Here is an 11221-nt window from a genome sequence, read left to right as displayed (position 1 = left end):
TCTGCAACTGTGCACTCGGATTCCATGTGACTCTGGAGCGGTTGATGCCAAGACACCTTTTCTCACCTGTATCGCTGTGGAAAACACCTGAATACTGGACAACCGATTGTTGCCAAGCTTTGGGAAAAGTTACTCCCATGTGGCTGAGGGAGGGCAAAGTGGTATAAACCTACAGAAGAAAATGAGGCAAAATCTGCCAGTATTCCATATGCATATATGCTTTGCCCTAAGAATTCCACTTTCAGGAATTCATCTAAAGTCAATCTTATACACATATGAAAGAGTGGTTATCAAAGGGGCTCACTGCAGCCTAGTTGGTGAGAGTAAAAGATGGAAAACAACCCAAGTCCATTCAAAAAGCTCGATAAATAAACTAGGATACATGGACCCAAGGGAGAAGCATGTAACTTTACAAAAAGGAATGAAAGGAAGTTACATCTACTGATATGAAAAATATTTTCAAGATGTGATGAATAAAAAAGAACTAGGTGCATACAGGGTAGAGCGTCTCCATTTCCAAGAATGACCTAATAGAAACAGTAACTCCCCATTTCAGTAGCCAGGACACAACCGGAAGCAGTCGTTTTTCAATCAACACCTATGATTGGGTAGATGGAGAATCCAAAGACATCAAACCTATGGGAAATACTAAAAGTTAATTTAGCAAGGTTGCACAACACATGATCAATATGAAAATTCAATTGTATTTCTCTATAGTAGCAACAAACAATAAGGAGAATAAAATGGCTAAAAACTATTATTTATATCATCAAAAAGCATAAAATACTTAGGAATAAGCTTGGAAAAGGATGCACATGACCTTTACACTAAAAACTACAAAATACTGCTAAATAAATGGACAGATCCCTGGAGGAGGAAGTGGCAACCCACTCCAGTATTCTTGTCTGGAGAACCCCACGGACAGAGAAGCCTGGGGGGCTACAGTCCATGGGGTCACAAAGAGTGGGACACGATGGAGTGACTGAAAAACAAAAAAATGGAGAGACAGAGATAGAGATAGAGTGATTGGAAGACTCAGTGATGTCAAGATGTTAGTCCTTATCACGGCCATGTTTCCCAGAGATGTGAGTGGGAAGACTGTCTCCATTTTATCTGCATGAGCCTTTCTCTCTAAGCTTGGTTGTGAATTTGTGAGACTTAGGAGGACAAATTTGAGAGACAGACTTTTGGAAAACCCAGAATCACCTCTGCTCTTTGATAGCGAGCCACTGTTAATGAGCCAGTTTTGTGCCCAACCTTTACCCTCAGAAGGAGTTCTTCCCCAGGTGACACCTCCATCTCTCAGGCAAATTGTGAGGAGAAGACCTTTAAGGAGATCATGTGACAAAGACATAAAGATATAAATCTTGACCTGATAGCACATAAACTGAATGTTAGCCTTATATTGCTCATCACAGCAGTATGTGATTTTGTTCAAGGAATTTTACATTTCTCGAAAGGAGGAAATTACGTTCTGAGTACATTTTCCACACCCCAGCCCAGCCCTGTCCAATAGGACTTCCTGCAATCGTAGCCATGCTGTACATTGATAGAGTAACCACTAACCACAAGTAGCACTTAAACATCTGAAATGTGGCTGGGGGACTGAGAAGCTGAATTTTAAATTTTATCTCATTTTACCTAATCAAAATTTAAATTTAAAAAGTGACATGTATCTGCTGCTGCTGCTGCTGCTAAGTCGCTTCAGTCGTGTCCGACTCTTGGAGACCCCATGGACTGCAGCCTACCAGGCTCCTCCGTCCATGGGATTTTCCAGGCAAGAGTACTGGAGTGGGTTGCCATTGCCTTCTCCAGACATGTAGCTGGTGGCTCCCAAATTGGAGTGCACAGGTTGAGTCCTTTCAAATCCCGAAGAAGTCCCTACAAATCCTAATCACGTCACAGCAACCATTGTCCACTGACCCCCAACTCCCCACATCAGTTCCAGAACTGTTCATGGCAAATGAATGACATCTCATCAGCAGAATTAAACATGTCCTCTGAGCCCAGATGTAGTTTCCTCTTTCTTTGGTCTCCTAAACAGTGCTTAGATAAACCAAGTTGCATAATATTTAACAATTACCGTTTATTAAGGTAGATGATAGGAGGGAGAAGTGAGAGGAAACATTTGACCAAAGTTGGATCTTCCCATGCTTATCTTCTTCACCCCATCCATTGTGTGTGTATTCAGGAAATCTGCTCCTCCCCTGTGCCCTGGTCACACTCCATGGACATCGCCAGTCCTAAGCAAGCTAATGACAATGTTTAGCTTCTCTGCCTCTTGTGTTTCTCATCAACCATCACATCATTTTTTTTTTTTTTACGTCAAAAATATTTATTAAAACAGACCGACTCAAAGAGTTTATTCTTATCTGTATAGTCACAAAAGTTACACACCCAAATATCTGTGAAACTCTGTAATCCTGTCTCCTTGCTCTGCTTTAGTAGGGGTATAGCTAACTCTAGACATGTTTCCCCTTAGTAGGGGCCATCAGTTCCACACTCAGTGAGTCCTTTTGCCCCTTTGTTCAACTCTACTTGTTACTTCCAATTTGAAAGTTTCTAGGAGACACCCCAAAATCATGTTTTGGAAGAATGTCTTCCTAGTGAGAACAAAAGTACAGCTAGAATCCATTTAAAACGAACTCTGCCAGCACTCAAAGCCTGTCATTCTTTTAGGCAAAGACTGTTAAGATGCCCATGAAATGGTGTTGTAGGAAACTCCAAGAGACCATACCTCTATAAAAACAGTGAATAATGTCAAATCAATTTTATTGGGACTCTAGAGATGAGTCAAAGGTTTATAGCAGCCAGATGAATGCTTAAACAAGAAAAAGGTGGCTGAATCTTGGTAGGAAATCTTTGTGACATTGTAGCTTATCCTGGCTCCATCCCCACCTCCCTGGATTGCCTGCAGTCTTAAAGATGGAGCCTACATTGCTGGTGTGGGCTCCTGGTGCTGGTAGATATAGAGCAGATCCAGTGCTCAAATAATTATGGTTGTTTAGTTTGACCTGAATGGTGGTTCCCTCTTGTTTATATCTTACTTAGACTGGAACTCTCACAGAGTAGAGAGGCAGCTGCCTGAAGGGACATTTGTCAGAAATACTTAAAGGCAGATGTATTAGCCATTGCTGCCAGAGGAAGGGATAACAGTTGGCACACAGTATACATACCCAAGAGCTTGGGAAGAAAGGATAGAGAGTGAGATTCTTTAGGAATAAGGGCTTTGAAAACCCATATTCCTAGGGATCTAGAAGGCCACACACATGCCCAGGGTAGGGCATACGCTTTGAAAAGACCAGAGAGGGCTTTAAGCTTTCACCTCTGGTTGACCTGCATGTTCTGCAGAAGCAGGAAGTGAAGGCTAAGGCAGAGTTGTAACCTGCCCAGTGCACAGTGGGAAGCATGCCCCAACACACACATGCACACACATCTGCACAGACCTGGATATTTTTTTGTGTTTAGTTCTGGGCATTTTAGGAAATCTGTTGAGTCGTTGTGCTAAGTCACCTCAGTTGTGTCTGACTCTTCGTCACCCTATAGATTGTAGCCTACCAGGCTTCTCTGTCCATGGGATTCTCTAGGCCAGAACACTAGAGTGGGTTGCCATTTCCTTCTCCAGGGGATCTTCCCAACCCAGGGATCAAACCCAAATCTCTAACATCTCCTGCACTGGCAGGTGGGTTCTTTACCACTACTGCCATTTAGGAAGCTAGCTGACAATTAAGCAAATCAAACAGACTTCAGTGGCCACACATGACAAAGAACAGATTTTTTTTTTAATTGGTTCAGAAAAAGTCACAAAACTAAAAACAAACAGTAACCACAAGCATTAACAAGAAACCCTGAGGAAGGAGGAGAATCTGATTTCTAGAGTTGGCATTCAAGGTGTCTAGTTATCAATAACAACAACAAAAATGATGAAGCCTGCAAATAAACATGGGTAAGAGGAAACAGGAAGTGAGTACCTAAAGGGTACAGGGTTTTTTAGGGGAACATTGTGAAATGTTCTAGAATTAGATAGTGGGGATGGCTGAATCACAATCACAACACTGTGATTATACTGGAAACCACTGTACTGTACATTTTAAAATGGTTAAAATGGTGACTGTTACGTGAATTTTACCTCAAAAAAAAAAAAAAGAAAGACACAGCAAAATGGATTTTTAAGCAGTACGCTGCAGCTTTGCTTTGATACAGTTTAATGAAGTCATTTTGTTAATTTCCTCAGTGGTTCCCTTTTTTGTCTTCAGATACACACCTCAGTAATCCCAGGTCAGCCAGGATCACTGTATAAATGATCTGTAGTTGAAGGCTTATTTCTGGGTGGCATTTGCCCATGGATCCTGAGGGCTGTTTCAGACTGTCACATGAGATGCATGGTTTTATCCCAGCATCTCCCCATTGCAACATATCCAAAACCTAGCCCTGATTTCTTCCCATACTTGTGTCCCTCCATCACTCTACATCAGCAAAGAGTGCTTCTCCATGCCATTTTGGATAGCTCATTTAAACCTTATCCAATTAACCCCTACGTCTGGATATTTAACCTTCTAAATGGCTTTCAAATAGATTTACTTCTCTTCATCACCACTGCCACCACCTTTGTTCAATATGCCCCCATTCCTTATCTATACTGTTTAATAATAGACGCCCAGCTGGCCTCACCACATGTTCTCTTGACCCTTTTCAGTCTATTTCCCCTACTCTATCAATTTGCATTTTTTAAATGCAAATCTAATTATTTCACTCCTCCATTTAAAGCCTTTAATTGGCTTCTCTTTGCTCTTCAAATAAAATCCTCAAGCGTTGAAATGGTCTGCAGAGTCCTATGTGACCTGGCTCCTGCCCACCTCCCCAGCCTCCCCATGGAGTCACTGCACTCCACTCATGGAAACTTCTGTTTCCCACTTTGTTGTATAGTTGTATAGTCACTAAGCTGTGCCCAGCTCTTTTGTGACTCCATGGACTATAGCCTGCCAGGTGGCTCTGTCCGTGGAATTCTCCAGGCCAGAATACTGGAGTGGGTAGCCTTTCCCTTCTCCAGGAGATCTTCCCAACCCAGGGATTGAACCCAGGTCTCCTGCATTGCAGGCAGATATATTACTACTGAGCCATCTGGGAAGCCTGTTTCCCCCTACCTCAGGGTAATCATAGACACACTCATTTCTTTCTAGAATATTCTACATCCTTGCCTCTCTGCACTTACCCAGTCCTACCCATTTTCAGAACTCAAATGAAAGGTCACTTCATGAAGGAAGTCTTCCTGGCTCCTCAGGGTTAGGGAAAGTCCCCCTGAAAAGGCTAAGTGCCCAGGGCTTCTCTTCCATAGTACATCTTACTCTAATCATTCCTGTGATCAAGGGCTTAATATCTGACTCCCAACTAAATATGAGACCCATGAAGACAGGTACTGTCTTATTCAATGCTATAGCCCCGGTACCAACCACAGTGCAGTGTGTACAGCACGGGGTTCATACTTGTGAACTTAATATTACAAAATGCAATTCGTTCTCACAGATAGCACCTTACTAGTCAGTTGGTGCCTTAGTAAAAATGAGTTGACAGCCTGCCAGGGCAAGAATGCAACCCAGGTGTGCTGCTAGCTCTATGCTACTTGTTGCAGGAGCAATGTGGGGCCATGGGAGTGAGGATGAGGCATCCGTCAGCAAGGAACCCTATTCGGAGCCAGCCAAGCATACTCAGGATCCTAGAAGAATGTATGTATGAGCAGTCCTTCATTTCTCATTTCATTTCCACAGCCTTCCCCAAACAGTGGAATTAGGGAGTGGAGTATCCCTTGTGTTCAACTGACCTGCCAGACTGTTCAATCAATGCAGTCTTTTCTCTAGACTCTCAGATTCCCCAAATGGCCACCCCCTTGTCGGGAGCAGAGAAACATCTGGTCCTGGAATCCTCCTTGGTTCTCTTGTACCTCGTTCCCTCAGCCTCTGAGTCGTTGTTAATTCCTTTGTTCCTCCCATAGACCCCGTCCATCCGCAGTCCACTCTGGAGCCCCATGTCCTCTTGGGCTAGGTTGCCAGTGTCAGTGCTCAATCATTCAGTTTCATCCATTATCACTACCAAGTGGAGTCCAGCAGTGGGGAGAGAAGAAAAGGGGAGAGGAGAGGTGACAGGCCCACGTCATGATCTAACCTCAGGGAGAGATACAGGTAAGATACAGTCAGATCTTCCATTCTGCCAAGGTCAGCCCCCTGCCAATTTATTTCCTGGACATTATAATGCTAAAGAGAATGTGTGTTTTCTACATCACCTCTAGCTCTGTTACCGAAGACCCTTCTGTTATTTTAGCTTGAGTGTGTGCCAGGCAGGATCCCCAAAGGTAGGAAAGAAAACCCACAGAGCCTACACACCAGATGGAGTGGCCCCATTGGGGGGGAAGTGGGAGCTAATACAGAAGATGCAGGGCAGCTACAGATAACCTTCATCAACGTCACAGGTTTTCTGAGAGTCTGACATAATTCTGGTTTCCCTGCAGAAAACAAGTATCAGGGAGGGATACTGCAGAATTGTTTCCCTAAGCTGTCTGAAACTAAAAATGATGTGCCAGGAGTGACATTGAGCAAATAGACTCTTAATCCTTCCCCATGCACGTCAGCTTTCTCCATCAAAGAGAACAAGCCTTGGACTGCAAAGGGCAGAACAAACGTGCGTGAGGCCAGGTGGTCAGAGATGAGTGAAAGCATATCTGAAGAGTGATGAACTGGGCCAAGCACCTCGAGCCTCCCAGCCTAGGTGGGCTGCCTCCTGGGGAAATGAAAGGACTCATGAAGGAGATGGATCGGCCACAGCCATAACTTCTGAGGATGTGCAAGGAGGGACGAGGTGCCGGAAGACTGGAAACAGGTTGTTTGATGTCAACTCAGATGATGAAAGAGATGATTTGTGGGCATTGAGTGTAAAGGAAGGAGTGACCATAGGACCTGAATGGAAACCCTAACCTCATTTTCTACCTTAGTAGGGATTCTGGGCTGGGAAATAGGATTACACAGTTGGTGATGGATCTGGGTTGCTACAAAGTATTGGACACTTTGAACATCTAAGAGCATCCATGCAAAAGCATCTGCACCATCCCCACCTGGAGAAAGAATTCCAGAGACATTCCTCAGGGCTTTTGCTTCAGCCTGCTCTGGTCCCCAAACTGTCACCATGAAATTTAGCTATCCTTGTGCTGAGCCTGTATTTGTTTATATTTTCCAAAGGGCAAAATTGAATAAAACTAAGCAAGGAGATCCAACCAGCCCATCCTAAAGGAAATCAGTCCTGAACATTCATTGGAAGGACTGATGCTGAAGCTGAAACTCCAATACTTTGGCCTCATGATGCGAGGAACTGACTCATTGGAAAAGACCCTGATGCTGGGAAAGATTGAAGGTGGGAGGAGAAGGGGAAGACAGAGGATGAGATGGTTGGATGGCATCACCAATTCAATGGACATAAGTTTGAGTAAACTCAAGGAGTTGGTGATGGACAGAGAAGCCTGGCGTACTACAGTCCATGGGGTCGCAAAGAGTCGGACACGACTGAACTGAACTTAACTGAACATAAGGTCCTATACTTTGGTCTGAAAAATCAGCTGCACAGCTGTAACACAAGAAAGATGTTTAGCTAGAGTGGCACACTAAACCTCTTGAGAGTTAATGATGATTTGCTTTGTTCCAAAAGGATCCTCACAGCAAGTGCTACTGTTGGATGACAACTCAATGTTGCATGACCTCTGCCCCCTCTTTGATAAGAGTCTATTAAATTTATCATCAGGTATCAGGGGATCTGCAACCTGCTCTCAATTCGCATACAGACTGTTTTCCTGAAGAGCTTCAAAGTGAGTTGATCTCCTTTCTCAGGGACAGGGTAGGAGTGTCTTTGTCTTATGCATTTGCATTTGTCATCCAGTGACTAGATCAGAGTTCAACAACCAAGCATTTACACTAGAGGGAACAATGGAGAGAAGCCACATCTAATTAGGCCCCTTGTATTGGTACCTTCTTCCCTAAAAGCTTCAAAGCACTTCTCATCCATCTCACTTGAGCCTCCTCTTGTGCAATGCTATGAGATAAGCCAGGTAGCTTTCTCCAGCTGACTGATGGGGAATCAAATAACCTGAGAGAGGCAAAGGCTCCCCAGCTTCTCACTGTCAGAAGTGGGCCCAGAAGCCAATGGCAACATCAAATCCAACTTGCTACACAGGAAACTGTGCTGCAGGTATGTGTGCTTAAAAGAAAGAGTTCGGAACTTATTTACAAAACAGAAACAGACTCACAGACATAGAAAACAACGTTATGGTTACCAAAGGTGAAGGGAGGCAGGGATAAAGTAGGAATTTAGGGTTAACAGATACACACTACTATACATGAAATAGATAAACAGTAAGGACCTACTATCTAGCACTGGGAACTATATCCAATATCTTGTAATAACCTATAATGGAAAAGAACCTGAAAAAGAATATATGTATATGTATAACTGAATCACTTTGCTGTAGAGCTGAAAATAACACAATACTGTAAATCAAATATGCTTCAAAAAAACACTGTAAAAATAAAAATAAATAACAGCTTAAAATCAGATCGTCTTATGAAAGCATTCCCTGTGTATTTAATTTGAAAACTATTAATTATTCATATTTCTCATGCTTAGTGGCTCAGTTGCGTCTAATTCTGCGACCCCATGGACTGTTGCCTGCTAAGCTCCTCTGTCCATGTGATTATCCAGGCAAGAATAGTGGAGTGGGTAACATTCTAATCTTCCCAATCCAGGTATCAAACCCAAGTCTATTGCATGACAGGCAGATTCTTTACCGTCTGAGGCACAAGGAAAGCCCTATTCATGTTGAATAACTGTTAACTATTTATAAGAACTTCACCAAAAAGGTCTGTCTAGTCAAGGCTATGGTTTTTCCAGTAGTCATATATGGATATGAAAGTTGGACTATAAAGAAAGCTGAGCACCGAAGAATTGATGCTTTTGAACTGTGGTGTTGGAGAAGACTCTTGAGAGTCCCTCGGACTGCAAGGAGATCCAACCAGTCCATCCCAAAGGAAATCAGTCCTGAATATTCATTGGAAGGACTGATGCTGAAGCTGAAACTCCAATACTTTGGCCACATGATGCAAAGAACTGACTCATTGGAAAAGGCCCTGATGCTGGGAAAGATTGAAGGTGGGAGGAGAAGGGGACAAAAGAGGATGAGATGGTTGGATGGCATCACCAATTCAATGGACATGAGTTTGAGTAAAATCAAACTGGGAGTTGGTGATGGACAGGGAGGCCTGGCATGCTGCAGTCCATGGGGTCACAACGAGTTGGACAGGACTGAGCAACTGAACTGAACTGATTTATAAGAATGTATTATGTGCAAATCACTGATCCTTAGGTGTGGGAGGTGCAATAAATAGGAGTAGATGGAATCTCAGCCTCAAAGGCCCTCAGGTGTCAGGAGCTCAGATGGTAACAGTGCCGGGTCCTGAGTGGAGACTGTGAGCTGGGGGAGGACAGAGTTCACCAGTGCAAGGCAGAATTGGAGTTGGACAAAGATTTATAGACTTTACTCTGGTTGAATTCTTTGCAAGTTCAGATGGTAATGCCCAGAGGTCTCGTTGTTGCTTTAGATGGAACCATACCACTAAGATTTCAGACAGCTATTGACAAGGCAATGGAAGAAATCTTTGGTCTCAAAGACCCTTTCTCAAATGTTCCTTGACTCCAAGTGCACAAGCAGACCCTCTGTATCTGTCTGGTCTCCCTGGCTGACCGAGCAGAGGACCAATCTTGTCCTCCTCTTTCTGCTAATTGAGTCAGTTTGGGACTTCACATCCTTGGCATCTTCCTCCCCAGGACCACATTGATGTAAGCTTTTCTTGTTCCTGACCCTAACCAAGCCTAATTCTGGTTTTTCTGAAGGGCACTGATGCACCAAGTTTGCAAAACGAAACTCCAAACTCTTCCTCACCACTGTTTCAGATCCATGGTCTTCAAAGCATGGTCCTCAGACCAGCAACATCATTGTCATCTAGGAAGAGGCTAGAAATGCAAATTCTCAGGTCCCATTCCCAGTCTACTAAATTCGAAATTCTGGGTTTGGAGCCCAGAAATCTGTGTTTTAGCACAGTTGTAATACAACTTGTTAATATAAGTCCTCCAGGTCATTCTCATGCATGTTCAAGTTTGAGACCCACTGGTTTTGGAGAACTGAAAGGTCAAGCAGAATGGCTTTCTTTTCTTTGCCCATTTTCCTGTCCCTTCCTTTAAAAGGCAAGTCATGCATGCACTGCTTCCTCTTGTCTCCTGTCCTGCTGGCTTCCTTTGGCCTCATCCTCCGAGCACCACTCACTGGATTTGATCCCGCATTGTCTTGCCTTTTCTTCCTCATCTATGTGTATGTCCGTCTTGGCTCTCATAATCTGGCTTGCTGGCTGGGTGCTGGTGCTCCAGTGTAAAAACCCAGTGTCCCACATTCAAAGCATCTAGAAGGAGCACACGGCCCACATACCCTTGGCTGTCTTTTTCTGTGACATCGTCTGGTCTCAGCACTTGACTTTCCCATAGCTAGGGACACACCATCTGCCCCAAGACGACTGCTCTGTTCTACTGTGGAAACTTCTGCAAGTTCTTCCCTGCTCCTTGTTTGACTTATCCTCCTTTCACCCAGGAAATGTGTGTCATTCTCCTGCACATCATAGCCCTGGCAGGAAACCCATCTTCCTGCTCTGTTTGAGGGACAGATTATTCCTGATCCTGCTGGAGGCATCTTCTCAGTATACTACCTGACCACGTGGCCCAATCGCATGTTCTAACTATTTCAGCCAATGACATCCTCTTCTTACCCAGCTGACACTATGTTCATGTTTTATTCTATTAGGTTGGCCCAAAAGTTCATTCAGGTTTTTCCATAAGATGTTACAGAAAAACCAGAATGAAACTTTTGAGCCAACCCAATATCTCCTCCTTTGCTGGAATTCAGGATATGTGTCCTCAGTGAATTCGTATCCCATTCTCCAAACCTGAATCCCTCCTTTCTTTATCAGTTCATAGTCTTCTACCCACACTTCATCAACAGAATGTCCTTGAAGGTTTTCAGCGGGCTCTCCCTTTCTGATCACCCTAGCAAGCCATTAATGATTATGCAGATGTGTGATCAACTATGGTTTGTTTGTCCATCCAATTTCCCTTTGTAATCTCCATCAAGTCAAAAACAATC

General features: G+C 43.7%; 1 non-coding gene across 1 annotated transcript; it reads left to right on the top strand.

Moving 5' to 3' along the window:
- The first annotated feature begins 10890 nt into the window (after positions 1-10890).
- On the top strand, positions 10891-10949 carry MIR2285CG (microRNA mir-2285cg). Its single transcript, NR_162334.1, has one exon. It is a non-coding gene; the product is annotated as a microRNA mir-2285cg (primary transcript).
- Positions 10950-11221: the final 272 nt, after the last annotated feature.

The sequence above is a fragment of the Bos taurus genome, chromosome 24, assembly GCF_002263795.3.
Source record: "Bos taurus isolate L1 Dominette 01449 registration number 42190680 breed Hereford chromosome 24, ARS-UCD2.0, whole genome shotgun sequence".
In the NCBI taxonomy this organism is placed as follows: domain Eukaryota; kingdom Metazoa; phylum Chordata; class Mammalia; order Artiodactyla; family Bovidae; genus Bos; species Bos taurus.
The sequence above is the reverse complement of the archived record's forward strand: the minus strand, read 5'-3'. Positions and strand labels throughout refer to the sequence as shown.